This window comes from Ambystoma mexicanum, chromosome 6q (assembly GCF_040938575.1).
Source record: "Ambystoma mexicanum isolate Mex_15411 chromosome 6q, UKY_AmexF1_1, whole genome shotgun sequence".
Taxonomy (NCBI): domain Eukaryota; kingdom Metazoa; phylum Chordata; class Amphibia; order Caudata; family Ambystomatidae; genus Ambystoma; species Ambystoma mexicanum.
This window is the reverse complement of record NC_090937.1, coordinates 1,374,709,718-1,374,727,757: the sequence shown is the minus strand read 5'-3', so window position 1 is coordinate 1,374,727,757 and position 18,040 is coordinate 1,374,709,718. Positions and strand designations below refer to the sequence as shown.

Genomic DNA, 18,040 nt, shown 5'->3' with positions numbered 1-18,040 from the left:
CTAACAAGAAACATTTCACCTATCGATTCACAGTCTTACCTAGACTGCTCAATACCTTCATCCTCTGGACAAGATGCATTCCCAGGAAATGCCCAGTCCGCAAGCATCTCTGTCGAATCATTAATGCAAATCCATAACAATGTTTTGGCAGCATCTGCGGTCGCGCCCGCGCCCTTCACCAAATTATATGAATCTTTACATAGTCAACTAAATGACCAAGGAGCGGTGATTCAAAAATTGGTGCAAAAAATAGAAAAAATTGATCTCTTCACGGAATTTCTTCAATCACAATTGGCAAAGGAGGCTGATCTAACGAACAGATGGCAAGAGCGCCTCAGCGATTTGGCCGCAAGACACCACTGTCAAAATGACACATTAATTGAAGGCCTATTAGATGCCGTGAAATGGATGAGTAAAAACATCAATCATGACACTCAGACCAAAATTATGACATCCTCCAAACATAACAGAGCAGCTGTTGAAAATGGTGCTGTCCAATCAACAAATGTGACAATTTCTAATTTAAACAGTGCTGCTCCTCCCTTAAAGGTTGACATCCCTGTCTCATCATCAATACACCTTCTTCTACAAGAATTGGATACTTCTCAGGCTGGTTCAGGGTCAACGAAAAACACGGACTCCATAAGGAATGAGTTTTCCCCGATGGCGGTCACTCCAGCGACCCAGGAAGAAATCCCAGGTACAGCGAGATTTCATCCAAACTCGTTCAACATCTTCAGTGGCCCAGCTAAAACCATAGCCATAAGCTCAACAAGTAAAATGGGTCAAAAATCTGACAAAAAGAAAACCATTAATTGTAGACAGAAAGACCCTCAACAAAAAAGCATATGTCAAAATGTAAAAAATGTATACGTTTCTTGACAACACCAAAAAAAACAAGCCTGTTTGAACAAAAAAATGATCAATCGCATCCTGTTTGCCAACAACCACAAGTGCCTGCTCAGGCAAATGGATCAAAGAAAGTACTGACCAAGCAAACGGTTAAGCGCCGACGAATGGACTCTGACACAAAAAGCATAGACATCTCTGCAGCGGAAAGCTCTGTCGATCTATGCAATCTATCCACCTATTCAATTAGAAGTGAAATAGATTACGACTCCGCCTCTGAGGAGCCTGCAACAATTTCAATCAATAAATCTACAGAGAAGACTCTACTGCCAAAAGCTCAACCAATTAAACGGCAAATTCACAAAGCATCAAAAAAGGAAAATTCCTTTGATTCCAAGGGCAAGAGTTCACCCGTAAGCTCTAAGTTAAACCCGAAGCAAACATTGAACCAGAGGAAAAACAGATTCCATCACCGTTCCAGAGTACATGGTGACAAAAGCTCAAAATCTAACACAAGTTCATCTTAACTTCGCCTGCAGAACATCCAAACTGATGATACTGAAGTAAACTTGAATAGAGCTATCGTCCTGAAATTATTTGCATGTGTTCCACAACTCCGGACAATAACGACCGACGACATAAAAATCGTCAAGTACGCCACCGAAAAAACTACAGACCAGGTGCTGCTCCCCATAACATCCTGTGTAGTAAAAAACATTCTCCTAAAAGCAACAGAAGAGTTGCTTGTCTTCGGATTTGATATTACCTTGGAACCCGAATCGACAAATCAAAATGGAACACCAACAAACAAAACAAATGCAAACGATCTCCAAAGCGACGCTCGTCGGATGTCGTTACGGAAATCATTATCGCACCCCCTAAAAAACACGAGGTGTCCTGGATCATAAAGCCAGAACTGAAAGAAACAGAACCGATGCTTGTTCGAATAACGTTATCGGCACTAACAGTGAGTGACCTGGGCCAAGCAAAGGCTGATCTCTTGGAATACACGTGGATTCATTCATCTATTTAATAATTTTACAGAACCCCTAAATGACGTTTTTGTTATTTGTCTTCAAGAAACTTGGCTCCGTGAGGCCCCCACCCGAGATGGATACACGACCTTCTTGAATCCAGCAAATAAAAACGTCAAAGGGTGCCCATATTCAGGCCTATTAACTTTGGTGAAAATAGAAAATTGGATGACTCCTCTAATATCGATAAATACAAATCCTTTTGTACAAGGCACGCTGATTCAAATTTCCACGGTGAACTTCCACATCTATAGTCATCTACTTGTAATAAATGGTTATTGGAACCCGGCAATGATTTCATCTGTACATTTCATTGATACTGTAACAACTCTAATTGACAATGCTTTCCTAAATTACCATGACCTATCAGTGATCATATGTGGCGACTTGAACTGCAGTTGGTTTCAATTCAACCATCAAACGCTTGAAAACCTTCGGCTACTTGAAACCGACATAGCAGAACGTAGTCAACTCTGCTCAAAAGCCCTTGCCTCAAGAAACTGTCAAATGGTCAACGGAAACACCAAAGGTGACCAACCTTGCAAGACAACCTGAAAACGACTCCAATGTAGGAACACCTTAGACTACATTTGGGCATCCAGAAATATATTTGAAAGAGTGGAGTCTCTAGAGGTAGTCCCGAAAGACTCTAGCGACCACAACATGCTACGTCTTTCCCTGGATTACGAAGTACTTTTTCAATCGGAGAAATATGAAGTAACTATGACAACTAACGCTGCAGGTAATCGGCTAAGAGCTAACGGCCCACAAATCCAGAAACTAACTCGGTGCCTTGTTGACTCAAACAATGTCGAATATGCTCCGATGTTGGCCGTTTTTATGCTGAAATCGACTAACTCAAGACAAATTGGGTATATTCAAAACATCTTTTCAGTGACGAAATTGCCCAGGAGAAAAAAATACTGAGGAAAGACCTACGAATGATAAGTGCGTCACAAAGTCATCAAGAGTTTAAACAAAGGAAAATCAAAGAACGGCGCAAGACCTACAGAAATTGGCGCAAATCTCATAAGGAGAAAATCGAACAAAACAGAGCTGAAATTATGTTAAAATTATTAATCACCAAAAACACACGAGAGATATGGGCACTTCTAAATAAAGGAAACACAAAAACAATTCCAAATATATCAAATGGAATACAAAGCTCAAAGTGGGTCAACCACTTTACAAAGATCTATGAACTGCCATATCAAGTCTCACATGAATCTTTTGTAAATACCATAAAAGCCTGGGACATAACACCTTCCAGTGAAGACCTAGAACTAGCAATTCAAAGATTAAAAAAATTGAGAGCAGCTGGCCCAGATCAAATTTCCAACATCATGCTAAAAAAACATAAACACCACTGGGCCAAATTTATGGAATGTTTGTTTTGGCAAATATCAAGCACAAGGGAAATTCCTGAATCTTGGACAAAGGTCCCGGTCTACAAGAAGGGCAGTAGAGATGACCCATCTAACTATCGCCCTATTGCCCTTCGGGATACCATGGGAAAAATATTCAGATCATTCCTCCGATTGAAGTTGACCGCATGGGCGGCTAAGGAAAAGCAAATAGACTGCCGACAAACAGGCTTTACGGCAGAAGTAGGTGTTGACGTAAATCTCACACTACTAACCATACTGAAACTTGAAGCCCTAAAATCGAAGAAAAAAGTATTCTTTGCATTTGTCGACCTTAGACAAGCATTCGATGCAATAAATCGAGAAAAACTCTGGTCTAAACTCCAAAGATGGAACTGTTCGTCACAGATTCTTGATCCACTCATAGCATTACACACCAATACCACAGTCCAAGTAAGAGTAAACTCGCAAGGCGCCTTGTCTGATCCAATTCCAATGTATACAGGAGTAAAGCAAGGGTGCCCACTAGCAGCTGAACTCTTTAAACTATTCATCTCTGACTTACCGAAGTGGTTGGAGTCTGTTCACTGCTTCTCTCCAAAAATAAATGGAACATCAATCAAATGTTTAGTGTATGCAGATGACATTGTGCTGATAGACCTAACACAGATAGGCCTACAACATCTACTATCAAGTTTAAACGAATACCTAAAAGCCAATGACTTGCATCTAAACACAAATAAAACGAAGATCATGTGCATTGGGAAAAGCCTATGGAGGAAAGACAAAAACTTTAGATGGGAAATCGAAAAAGCTCCTAAGTATCATCAAATCTATACGATATTTAGGAATCATGGTCAATGACTCGATCTGCGAATCTGCCTGGACAAATGACCTAATTGAAAGAACAAATAAATGAGGTCTACAAGGAGCTAAAATCAATAAGGATTATGGGAAATTCTCCTTAACTCCAATAGTAACATTTTATTTGCAGATGTTCATACCTACAATAACATTTGGTGGAGAAACAGGATGGAATCTCGACCAACGTCTCTGGCAGGAACTCGAAGCCAGGTTCTAGAGACGAGCCCTGGGACTCCCCAAATATATCTCAATGGTAGCATTGAGATATGAACTGACTCTGAATTCTCTCTACATGACGATATTATGGAAATCTCTATCGTCTCTGAGGAAAATGCTACTTGGAGCCCAAATTCCAGCATATGAAATCTTCATGAATGGAAATTAACAAATTAAATCGAGTTTACTTAGTCTGTTGGAGTCACAAATAAAAAAGATCATGAAAAACGCGAATATGTCTGTTGTTGAGCTGCATGATCGACCTCAGCACGCAAAAAAAAAAACTTGAAACCTTAGACTGGATCCATACCTACGACCATCGAGCAACCCTTAAATCCACTCCCCCTGGTTGTCTGAACATGCTGAAACTACATTCTCAACTGAAGTACCTAACAATGTGTCCTTCACGTTATCACAGGAACCAATACCTGAAATTTAGACTGAACGCATTGAAGAACAGAGAAATGCTATGGCTGCGGCGATCAAACGAAACAGTCGCTGATAAATGCAGGTTTTGCAATACCGGCGAAGTTGAGTCGCTAAAACACCTTATACCAGCTTGTCCTCAGCTCATCACCATACGAGAGTTACACCTACGTAAGTTCAAACCTATACACTACGATGCCGAAGAATGGTGGGAATCTGTTTCAGCTGGGAAAAACATCATGTTAACATGCAGTATAATAAATGTTCTCGATGCTATACTGTCTACTGACTAATTTGAAATCACAAACACAAGAATTAGTCTATGTCTGGAAAATTTGAAGGAATATCAATGACAAACACCAGTAAGTTGTGCATTTTCACTTATCTTTAAGCAGAGCAAAAAAGCTAAACCTTGTGATACCTCAATGTAACAAAAGTTTGATACATGTATTGAACTGAAGTTTTACAATACAATAAACATTTTTTTAAAAAATAGGAATTCTGGCTGGTCTGGCTCCCTAGATGCTGCAAGACCGACTGCAGATGCTCTATGACAGGGTGCACCCTTTCAGGTTCTCCTTGCTCAGCCTAGGGAGGTTCAGAGTGGCATCTCCCGCTCCTCAACAAGAATCGCTTCCAATTTGCCCTTGGAGTGGGTATGTAGTCAAGCCTTATTCTGTATTGGAGTACACCCTTTTAGTTAAATGGCTGGATGCTTTGGAAAAAAATAAAACTCTGGAGACCCCCTTTTCATAGGCAAATGTCCACAGGTTATTGGACAAAAGCAAGCCTGGTTTAAGGGCCCCAATCACTGTTTTTATGATAAGTGGGCTTGGCCTGCTTGAAGATACCCTAAGTGCTTTGTGCTAAAAGGCATGGAGGAGGCAGGAAGGCAAGAAGCCCTGCTGATTGTAGAGAGAAACACAGTTTAGGGATAATACACACAACCTGTCCACAGCTGGCTTGGTTCACAGTGCTGACACTTTTAAGGGACAGATTCAGGGGTGGTTTTAATAATTATATGAAATACCATCCCCAATGCCCCTAATGCAAGTATGGCTTATGGTTTAAGATAACTGCCATCAGGATAATGATTTCTTATAATTATGTAGTTTGGAAACAGAGGAAAATATTTTAAATGCAGCCCCTGTGCTAAAGGGACATAGTTGCCACTGTGGCTGTCAAGCATCTCTCACCTCTGACCCTGCTCTGTGCCACTGGAGAGCAGGTGCTGCAGATCAGGATACTGATGTAGCAGGCCACAGGTGTATTTTTGGAAAGGTGTTTCCTGAAAGGGAGTCTAGTTAGCAGGCACCCTTTACGATACAGAAGTACCCGGTTCGTTTTATCATTAATACAAATAACAAAACAGTGTTCCTATATCCTTGCAAGACATAACACCTTCACAGTGGCATGCCATTTGTTTACTGGCTATGAGTGCTATTACGTTGCTAGAGTTGCATGTTTTGGTGCAAGCCAGTTTAGCTATAATTGTTTACGGTGGCATGGCATTTTTTAATAGGCATCTATAATAAAGCAAACATTATAGGTGTTTTTATCTGACTAGATTGGCATATTGTGGTGCAGCTAGTCTGGCTACAATTTGTTACTGTGGCTTTGCATTTTTGTACTGGGCATCTATGATTAAGCAAATATTATAAGTGTTATTACAGGGCTAAAGTGGCATATTTTGGTGCAGATTATCTAGCTATAATTTCTTATTGTGGCATGTCATTTTATTTACTGGGCATCGAGGGTAAAGCAAGCACGATAAGTGTTATCACGTGTATAGCCTAGCATATATTTCTGTCACCAGTTTGGGCATGTTTTCCTATTGCGGCATGGCATGTTTAATTGCAAAAACAACAGGAGTATGTTCATGCGGATACTGATATATATCGGCAGAGCTAGCTTGAACAAGTTTCCTTGCAGTATCATTACTGGCATTATGCTCAAAGCAGACATCAGTATGTCCTTAGATAGGAATGTTGGCATATTTTGGTGCAGCCAGCATGGAAATGTATGGGCACAGCCGGCATAAAAATGCTTTTGTACTGGTATATATTGAGGGGAAAAGCATCATGAAAATGTCTTGGAAATGCTTACATTCACTCTTTGTGACTTGCATCTATTGCATTTTTTTATGAATTACCATAAAAAACTGATTACAACCTGTTTGGCTTTAAATCTAATTTTCAAGGAAAGTGTGCTATACATTGCACCAGTTTATTGCATTATTGAAATTATTTCTGTGGGGAGAGAACTACCCAGATCCCTTCTTCTTTGATTCACGCTCCCTCGCTAAGCTTGTTCGCTCTTGTATATTTGTGGGAAATATTTACGTCCCTTCAATTAAAAAATAAACATTGGCAATGTTAACAGTTTGGGCTTTTGCATAGGGATGTAAAAGGCACTTGTGAGGCACTGTCATAGTAGTATTAACTGCCCATTGTTGGTAGCAGGCGCAAAATGGTGTGAGTATCTAGACATCTAATAGCAGTGCCTGGCAAATGCCTAATTCTTATACACAAGCCAAAACTGATGGCTTTGCCAATGCTTGATTTTAACAGGACTTCACTGAAGTGAAGGACACGATAGGTGCTTATAAATCGAGTGGCTGAAGGTAGACCTGGTTAAGACATTTTATCACAGCAGTAGCACATTTACTACTCCAATTAAGTCCTTAACATTCAGAAGACTGCTTTGAAAAAATCACTGTCAGGCAAATCGAGCGCAACGTTTGATGGTAGGGATTGGATAAAGCGATCTCAAAGTGTACCCATGAGGAGGTGTGAAGAGATAGGCAGAACTTGGGTGGAAGTGGCCAAAGAGATTAGCATGGCCATGGGCAGTCAATGGGTGGGAAATAACTAAACCACACCTACAAGCTGTGTGTCTCCTCTCTTATGCCATTTCTCCTCTTCGACAATTAGAGAGACACAGTAATCAAAGTTAGTGGGATAAGCGTAGAGAAGCACTTGCACAGATGCCCACATCAGCAAAAGCTGTGACTCAGAGTTTTAGTAGTGAGTTGTGTTGACTTCACCACCAATATATCAATGTATGGGGTGGGGTAAAGTTGGAGACCTACTTCATCTGTCACGCTTGGTAAAAGGATTTCTAGAGTCCCAGGGTAGAAACGGCTTGATTGCTTAAGTTATAACTGTTATTTAATGTATTTATTATTCGTCTACTCCTCTATTCCAAATGCAAATACGTGAGTGAATTGACTAAACGTACCCTGAGGGTGGCATTTGGAGAATCTGTGTCCATACTGGGGATGTGCCAGTCTATTTTGGAATAATACTTTTGAAAACATGCACACACATTAAGTCTGCTTTCACCTCAATGCACAATATAGCCACAAGAGCACAACAGCACAACAAAACAGAAGGGTGAGTTTAAAATCGACTTAATTCTACATAAATCCATCATGCAAACAATTTTTATATAAAATTACAAAAGTGCTGCCTCGTTTTTAGTGATCTGCACACTAAAAACGTAGCTCGCGTTTGTGTTGAAGGTGTTCTGGCATCAAAAAGTTGGCATAGCCTCATCTGCGTTAAAATAGACATATATGATGTGTCTTAAGAAGGGCCACGACATATGTCCAATATTAAGGACAAGGTGTGTGGTTAAGTGTGAATAAAGAGAACGAACGGTGAATGATAGAAAGCTCCTGGAAGCTTTTAGCGAATTGTTAAGTGTAAACGCAAGCATGTGACGCTTGCTGTTAGGCTACAAACATACTAATGAAACACTCTTTAATCAACAGAAACGTTCATACTTGACTGTTCATAGGGCTGCCAAATCACTGCACATCCGTATATGTAATCATAGTGCTTTCCCTTTACATAGTGCTTAGAAGCGGGAGCCATATACCATTGAGCTGTGGCCGAAAAATAAAATCACAGCATCCTTAACGTAGCCAAACAATACAAGTCCATCCATATATGTCATCTACATTGAAAAGCATACGAGACCTTCATTCAAAGCCTTTATTTCAAGCTCTTACGTTAAAGCTCTTATTTTAATGACACTAGTTTTGGTTTAAAGGTAGCGCTTTTAGCACCACTGAATAGCCCAAACTAAAACATTTATATTTTCTACTGCATATAATGAGTGATGTGTTGCTACATTTTATTAAATATTGTTAAAGAGTACAAAGGCACCATAGGTGTGCCAGATAAAACACACCCATATACAAAAAAACCTACAAAAAATGCTGAAAACACCAGTCCACCCAAGAACAATAGACAAAACCACACTACAGAATCGATAACACAAAGGCTGAGCCTAACAGTCAAAGCTGCAATTTTTGTTCCAGAATTACAGCATTTTTCAAAACAGTGCCTGGCCCCTATCACTGAAGGTTTCTGCAGTAGGAAGTGGCAGGAAAGGATTATACATATGACGGATTCTGGCGGGGTATGTTGGGGAAAATCGTTTTTTCTAGTGAACACAGTGCCGCATGGCACGTCCACGGGTTAGAAAAGGAAGCGTCACAACCAGTGCAAAGGACTTGCAATCGGAATCAGTCATGTTTTTGTTTCTCTCTGGTGACTAGGGTATTGCAACACCTGGTGCCCGACAGAGTTGCCAGACATCCTCCCTTGAAACAGTGCAGATTTTCTCAAAATTTGTTTTAGTCACAAAATAGCTTGGGGAAGGAATATGCAAATTATGTGCATGTGCAGCACTACAACGCACATATTTTGCAGATACCCAGAAGAACAGATTGCTGAATATTACCAATTGCACATCTAGGCAAATCAATAGAAAATGAGCATTAACTATACCATCTCCAAATTAACTCCTGCCTTCAGCCCATCTGTTTTATTCAGAAAACGTTCAAAAAAATGTCGCTGAGATTAAGGCCATCAATTTGCAGATACAGTGTAAAAAGAGCAATTTACTTGGGACACCCAAATTGAACGTGTGGTGTTCCATAGCATGGTTCGCACATGCGCAGCACACCAAAGCTTACTGAGTACCCATCGGTCAAGAGCTGGGTGGCAAACACCCTGCCAGCTATTATATATTCACCCCTTGGCTTGAATGATGTTACAAAAGCTTTAGGCATTGAATAAATGCATGCTTTATCCCCAACCTGTTAAGCCCATGAGCTATCCTGCACCACCAGTTGTGGTAGTGAGATTTCATGGGGTTTGTGGGTGCATAAATGACAGAGAATGGAGAATAGAGACTGCACACACTCCTTCTCTGTAACCCAGACATGTGAGTGAGCAGTCCATGTCTGTGCATTGGATTCAAGCCATCACAGGAATACACCAGGCCCCCGTAATCTACAGGGACCTGCTTGTCAGAGACACATGTGTGCACCCATGGCATGTGGCAAGCACTGCAGATGGCTCAGACAGTGGAGGCATCTGCTGCATGAGTGCTGCTTCGCTTTCCCCACAAATCACCAGATTAAAGCCACCTCCCGGTCATTCCTGGAGCGATTCCTCTGTGACACAGTCCCTCCCCTTAACACAGCCCATGCAATCGACCTGCAAGGCCTTGGTCCCAACTGTGCCTGCCCGTAATTGGAAGCAGCTAATCCTTTTGTACGTTAAAATTAAAGTACAACTGAGTTCCTTGTCATCACAGAGGCCCATCCCCATATGTCATTTAAACGTACATTATGCGCACATGGCTGTCCTTCCCAGGCCACGAATGGACCAAAATCTTATAGGGGAACATGTACAAACGAGATTCCTAGTCCTCCTGTAGAGTAGGGGTTAAAGTCCCCAACCCTCAACCTGAATGCAGAACTTGTCAGGATGATCAATAGTTCCAGTACATGCGGAAATCAGAATTGTAGCGCTTTTAAGACAAAAAAGCACATTTCAGGTGATGTAAATTTTTAGGGTCAGAATGTCTTACACAGTGTGGGGCATCTCAGATAGTATACATACGTTAGGAATATCAAAAATCTATGCTGAAAACTGAACAGGAAATTAGTTCTGCTTAAAAGAAGAGTGGTCATCCATGTTGATTGGGACAAGGTAAAGCAGATTTTAAAATGGTTGCCAGAAATACAAGATGGTTGAATTTCAGATAGTCATGCTGACATAATTAAATCATTCTCTCATAACAGTTCACGAAGAGTTCATTGAAGAAGGACATATCTGGACAGTTTGTTCAGACTTCTTGACAGCAATGTTGATAGTGTCATGCCTGGTGCTCTGGGAAGGTTGCAATTAGAGCAGACAGCTGTTCAACTAGCAACAATTGTGTGGAGCTCAGGGGCAGCCCACTACAGCTGATGCCCATATTTAGATTTCTTGGCAGAGAAGCATGCTATCGCCTGACAAAATTACCTCAAGGATGGTGGATGTTCTTTCTCAAGGCCTCAAAGGATTCATGATAAATGGTGAGAGCATCTCGCACAAATGTAATTAGCTTGCATGCTTAGTTATGACATAGGGACCTGGTGAGTGGCAGCCCAGCCAACCAACCTTGGAAGGGGAAAGGTCTTGACTTTAATTGTCTGGCCCAATCCGAATGAACTACATCATGAATTGTAACACTGTGCCAACTGCAAAATGTAGAAGATGCAGTACAATTGAGAACTCAGAGCTGTTATTTGGGATGTCTGAATAAAGAGGATGTTTTCAAAATCAGTCCAGGTTCCTATTTTCCTCTATGCCTCCTGGTTCCAGTTTCTGCATGCCTGATCCACAGGTGCCATCAGGGAAGGTGTTGGCTCTTATCTTCACTTCCATCTCCCAACCACCCCCCTCCCTCTGCAACTGGAGTAAACAAGAATGCAGGTGTGCACGCTGCTAAATGCACCATTATGAAGCAGAAAACATGACTTTGTGAAAATAAAGAGGACTATTGACCTAGAAGCAAATCGAGTGGATACAAAGCACATGACAATCAGAAAAGAAAAGAGCACATCTCACAACAAGGGATACTCACACACAGCAGCAGTTCCGGCAATGCAGGGAGCTTCAGAACCAGACAGCAAGGACAGCAGGGACCTTGGCCTGTTCCTTCCTGGCGATGGGACATGGAGCAGTGAGGGGCTTGGTTACCAGCGGGGATAATACAGGGTGAAAGCATTTGGGAAAATGAAAAGGCTCAGGGTATGATGATGGAGGGCATGGCGATGCTCAGTGAATTATTTCTGCCTTAAAAGCAGACCTATGGCGAAATAGCTTTTATTTGGAAGGTTTTTAATGATTATTAGTTATTTTTTATAAATATATCCTTTTTATTAAAATTTGTGTAATGGATTCCTTTTTTACAACGAAGTCAAAATGATGCTAAAAAACAGTACCACTTTAGAAGTTACTTTTATCAAACCAAACATTCAAAGTTTGAAGGCGATATACCACCATAAAACTGTAAACAACTACATTTCAAGATGGCAGCTCTGTAGGAAACAAATGGCTGTCAACTACAGCATGGTAAAGAGTGCAATAAAAGGGGTGTAGTTTGAGTAAAGATGGGTGGGGATGGGAGGGAAATCATTTAGATTTGACTTATAGATGGGCGTTAAATGGGTGGGACACAGAGCCAAACAACACAAATCCATCCTAATATATGATCTGCACTGAAAAGTATTAGAGATCTTCATTCAAAGCCCCTATTTCAAGCTCTTATGTTAAAACACTTATTTTAATAGTGTTGGCTTAAAGGTAGTGTTTTCAATACCACCTGATTGCCCAAACTAATGACCAGCAGTATCTGTATGAACATCCAAATGCTGATTGAGATGTATGGAAATACATTATCCATAATTAAACGAAACATGACAGGGCTTCAGTGGTGGCCATGCTAAGTAATGGCTAGCCAAACTAATCGAATGCACTGTATTTCAACCAGCTCACAGATCAGTTGGCCAGGCAAAACATTCACAACGCATCTATATTCCCGGCAGAATCAGCAGAGCTCTCAAGTTTGACTATCCCAGGTGTGGGTAAGTCATACTGCAATTGAATTCTACAAATTGTCATTTTTTCTTTCAATTTTAAATATATGGAAAGTACAAGTACCAGAATTCAAAGAAAAAACAGGACTTGATGTAATTCGTATGCATGGGGAAACCTGGGAGCTCTGGAACAATCAAAAGCACAGCATTTTATCTTCACCTCATTAGATGTTAGTGCCTGTTTAAGCCTTTGGTATTCAACCTGCAGAGAAGCAGACCTAGAAAATGAAGTGGTGAGTCCAGAGCTGGGGTGTGTGTGCACAGGCAGGATGAGGGGATGTGTTAAATGGTGTTTGCCACCCATCAGCCAAACTAATCTCCTATCTTTCTCTTGCAACCTGTGAGTTGTTATGCTATGTTACATTATGTTAGGTTTTGTATGCTATTTTAATCTATGTTTTGCTGCATGGCTCTAAGGATTTCAACTTATGCTACGTTTGTTATGTTATAGTTTGCTTAAAGTGCTCTGCTATGATATGCTATTTTTGGTACAATCTTATGTTATGCTGAGATGTGTTATGTTATGTATTTATACTATGTAGATAATGTCATTTTATCACAAATTGACATATCTAAGTCTTTCTAGTTTTTACAGTAGGGCTATAGCTTCACCCCATAGCAGACGGACAAGGCACCAGTCCCGTTTTGCTGAGGCACTGGGTCCCACCAATCAGAGAACACTCTACCAGTCACTGCCTTACTATCTCAGACATCAGCTGATCATATAATTATGGCGATTTATCAACATGAAGCCTGAAATGTCACCATGAAATCATCCACGCAGTTTAAAAGCACTTTCACACAGAAAAGTGACAAATAGCTCCCTGCATGCATTACATTTTTATTTTGGTGTTTTGTAAATGTCACTTATTCCTGCAAAAAGGCCTTAGTGCTTAAAAAGGAATCTCTGCTTCAGATGTAATGCTGCAGAGTAACTGCTGTCACGCTGAAGTTTTAGGCTGAGGTCTGCAACATTTGGCTCTCCAGATGTTTTCGACTATGCTTTCCAGCTACCCTAACTAGTTTAGTCAACAGTGGGTGATCAAGTCCAATACATCTGAAGAGCCAGAGGTTGTAGACCAGTCCGTCCAATGATCCATGTGATGCCTAAAGTAAAGGTACCACATTTTCTGGCTTTTTTGTGTAGTGAGCAGGGCTCTCAGCTACTTTGATTAATTCTATGAATAACCCTCCTATGGGTCAACCTACTGCCTCTTTCAAGGCAAGGATGCAACTGCAGCACGGGAGAGAGTTAGGGGAGCAGTGGTATATGCAGACAATTCACAGACAAGCATCACAATGAATTTGGAGGGCCCTATCCTCTCAATACCAGTTGTAAGGAATAAAGAATAAGACTCGGACACAAGGATAGTATAGTGCTCGACAAAGACTTTATTAGACAACAAAAACCTGGGCTTGGTAGAAAGGTCCTGAATTTCCCTAACACTAAGGGGGGTTTTCCTACCTCAACAAAACAAACTAATGAAACTGTGAGGAATTTGACTATTCACATGGTGGGCGTGTGCTCGCCTGGGCTTTTTGAAATTTTCAATTAAATGGAATTATGTTAGACCAGCCTCCGGAAAATGTGTGGGGCTAATCCACACACATTTTCCTATACTCACAGCATGATACACGCATAAACCCATTTACTTTGGGAGAACAGAGCCTACAGGCGCAGTCTACCCAGTCATATTTTGCTGGAATGTGTCAGCCATGACTACACTATGTAATCACCAGGAAGGGGATGGCCAAGCTTCCCCCTGCCATGGCCAGCCTAATTAACTAAGAAAGGCTTCATGGATATGCCCATCTCTTTTGTTAGGCCCTGCAGCTGGTGGCAGCGATTAACATTCCAAATAGAGGGTCCTTAGGTTACCAAAGGGGAGAGGAAACCCAACAATCTTTCATATGCAACGGTGTCAACCTGAAGCCAGCTCCCGCCCTCAGTATCAATGACAGTGAGCAGGCATGTCTGGGACTGTGTGTTTACAGTAGGCCACCCCATTCATAAGGAAGGAGAATGTGGTTTACAGGAGCCAGAGAGGCTGGTATCGCAGCAGCTTCAAGTGAGATCTGCTGCTTTAATCAGAAACCACGGAGAGCTCCATCAACCAGAGAGATTCTTTGATTAACAACAGACAGGAAGATGGGTGGGACTAAATATCACAAGTTTTCACCCCTTTACCTTTCCTGTCGCAAAACACTTCGGTTATGACCTCATGCATACATGAGATTGTTGGTAGAGAACCAAGGATTGATCCATTAAGGTAGGTTTAGCCTACACCAATCACTGTGGCCATTTGGTTTTAAAAGAGGGCTGAGCCCATCTTTTGGCAGGTCATCTGAAGATTTCACTTGAAGTAACAAAGAATAACTCAACCTTGGATCCTGGCTGAAGGTACTGTCTGCCTTACATCTTCTGCCAGGGAAGGAAGACCAGGAGATCTATAGAGGGAAGCAAGATCCCTCCCCTAAACATCTCTCAGGGAACATAGGGAGATGCAGAACTCAGAGGACCCTCCAGCCCTTCCAGTATCAGCACCCATCCAGCACACAGTGTGCCCTTCTAGGTTCTGCACCAGGTTTCCCTGATAGGAAGTGCCAGAGGTCTCTGAACCTAAAACCCTGGACAAGGCAGCTGCCTGTAACACACTCCACAGCTGTTGGCCGTCCGCCTTAAATGATGACACAAGCCCATTGAAGAAGCTTCTAGAAGTGCCTCGCCGAGCATCTACCGATGTCTGCCTTAAAGGAAATTTCCAAGCCAGTCGAGTTCCTCGAATTGGAACAGATGGCAACGCTGACCATTATCAAGCCGCAGTCACTTAAAGACATCCAAGATGTCTTGACCAGTGCTTCAGAACTGCCGATCCACACTGAGACAATGATTCCTAACCCTGAGCCACCATGTAGGCCAGCCTGCAGCCCTTCATCCAGCTTTGCTCGCTGAACCGTCTTGCCGGCTAATACCAGCAGCTGACTCCTGTCTCGAACTCTGCCACAGAAGCCTTCAAAGCGCTCTGAAACTGTCTCGACTCTGCAAGCACCAAGAACATCTACAGCACAAGGTATATTATGATTCTGTCCTATGGTCCTTCCCAGAAGGCCCCTAGAGACAGTTTAAGACCCAATGCTCCCTTTGTAATGAAGCCAATAAACTGTAAACTGTTGTGGTTATTAATTATACCCACTATCCTCCTGTCAGTAGCCAGTGTGCTTCCCGTTTCCTTCTTTGAAACTGTCGCCTGCATTCCTTTACAGGGTGGGTTTTATTTCGTAGTGTTGCTAGAACTATCTGTTGTGATATAAATAAAGTAGATATTTTTGATACAACCTTGATTGGACAGTCCCTTTTTATCATTGGGTGATAATTGTATTTTTGCTGTGTTGCAACTAACCAATGATCCACAAACTTTTGGCGATAAACCTACCGTTCCATCCACATTACCAAATTGGACAAGGAGGTTTATAATTTGCTTGTTATTCCAATCTGTTTGGATCACTTCTGGTGCATTAGAGGTGTGTGGCTGATTAATGGTTTAGAAACCGATATTCACTCCTGGACCACTGATACCCCGGGAGTTGATTCATCACTTTGGGCCTCATCACAAGTTGGGCGGAAGCCCTACTGCCAAACCCCCCGCCGGATCACGGGTTTGGCGGAACGGGTATTGCCCATTCCCCACTGAGCCCATTCGGGAATTTCCCATTCCCAATTGGGCTCAATGGGGGGAATTTTCGCGCTCTTACCGCAGGCGGATTTCCCGCCGGCGGTAATAGCGCACATTTTCAGCGGATTTCCCCCCAGCTCAGAGCTGGGGAGAAATCCGCCAAAGCCCTGATTTGGCGGACCCTTAAATCTGCCGGTAATAGCGCTACCGCCGGATTTAAGGGTTACAGCCAAACTCGTGATGAGGCCCACTGTCTATGTCAAAATGTCCCAAAGTAAAGTTCTCCGTCCTGTGTCCAAAATCCTAACCTGACCCTCACACTCTAAACTCAAGATAATGTGGAAAGGAAATAATGGCTCTTGGCTGTCAACCTGCAGACTCGCTTTGCAAATCTGAAATAAAAGTTCCATAACAAGGTGTTTAAAGCAAACACAGTTCCAACAAGAAAACCAAGGTACTCCAAAAGAAATGTTAGCTTCAGCTCAAAGGGGTTGCTTCTCTTTCCTTTGACAGTCTATAAAGTTTCCAAACATGTCTCTCCTTTTACATTTAATTTTGGCTGATTCACAGCCATGGTTTACTCGCTTGCCAAGGTCTGTGTACCTCATTCATCAGCCAGATATACTTGCTTCACTAACCTGTCAAGTATTGCCAATGTTTTTCCCAAAAACTGGGACGAGGAAGAGTAGGGTTGTTACTGTACATAATTGTGTCGCTTTGTTCCTTGTTTTTTCCCATTGGCTTGGGTTTCCTCTTCTACCCAGATCACCAGCTCCTTTTAATGCAGTCTTCAGTTGTATACAACATGACATTCTTTAGGGTTACATTCTATCTGTGTTGTTATTATATTCTCAGGTCCCCGTAGCCTCTTCCCTCGACTGGCACCTGTCAGATGATTCAGTATCACGGATCCTCTAAATGCTGCTTTCCTGTCAACTTCACTGGATTCTCGGGACTCTGGTAGAAGCCCAGTGTCTGCAATGGCACCAGTGGAAGAAATCAATACCCTCTGAGTTCCTTCTCCAATCTCCACTCTGCCGCGGAGGTCGCGTACCATCAGTTCATTTCTGGGATTTGTCTCTCCCCACCACTCGGGTAAAGCAACACCTCCTGGGTCTTGCCGCTAATCACCCTTCTGCTGCAGAGCTCCCGGTAGTCTCCTGCTTGGGTTTTCGACATTTGGCTTTCCTCACCATTCGAGGGAAACAATGCTGCTGGGCCCTGCCTCTGACCTCCCAAGTGATCCAGTGGTCTCAGGCAGAACTGCAACTTTTCAGTTTGCTCTCCAGGGTTCCATCTTCTCTAACTACTTCTTAAATCTGAATCGCTACTGTTACTGCTGCTCCTGCTACTCCTGCTGCCTCTTTGTCTTTGTCCTCCTTCTCTTTTAATACTCCTAGTGCATTCCGTCCATGTCAGAACCACTAGAACGTTGAGGGTAGTTCTCGTGTAGCATAAGTATTGTCTCAAAGTGTACAGAAGCAGCACTAAGAAAACAGAGTTTTCACATAAGACACATCAAAACAATATGCCATCCACTCATTCACTCAGTCAACTGTGCATCCCCCTGTAAACGCTTGATCTCTTGCAGCTCAAAAAAGAGAAAACAATCCGTTTGGAAATGACATGAAAAAGCAGCACATTTGGACAAACTTCACAAGTTCCTCT

At 42.1% G+C, this 18,040-nt stretch overlaps 1 protein-coding gene across 3 annotated transcripts in view; it reads right to left on the bottom strand.

Annotated features, from left to right (window-relative positions):
- The window catches only part of SORCS2 (sortilin related VPS10 domain containing receptor 2), a 2,879,055-nt gene that overhangs the window by 791,182 nt on the left and 2,069,833 nt on the right, over positions 1-18,040 (bottom strand). The window lies entirely within an intron of this gene.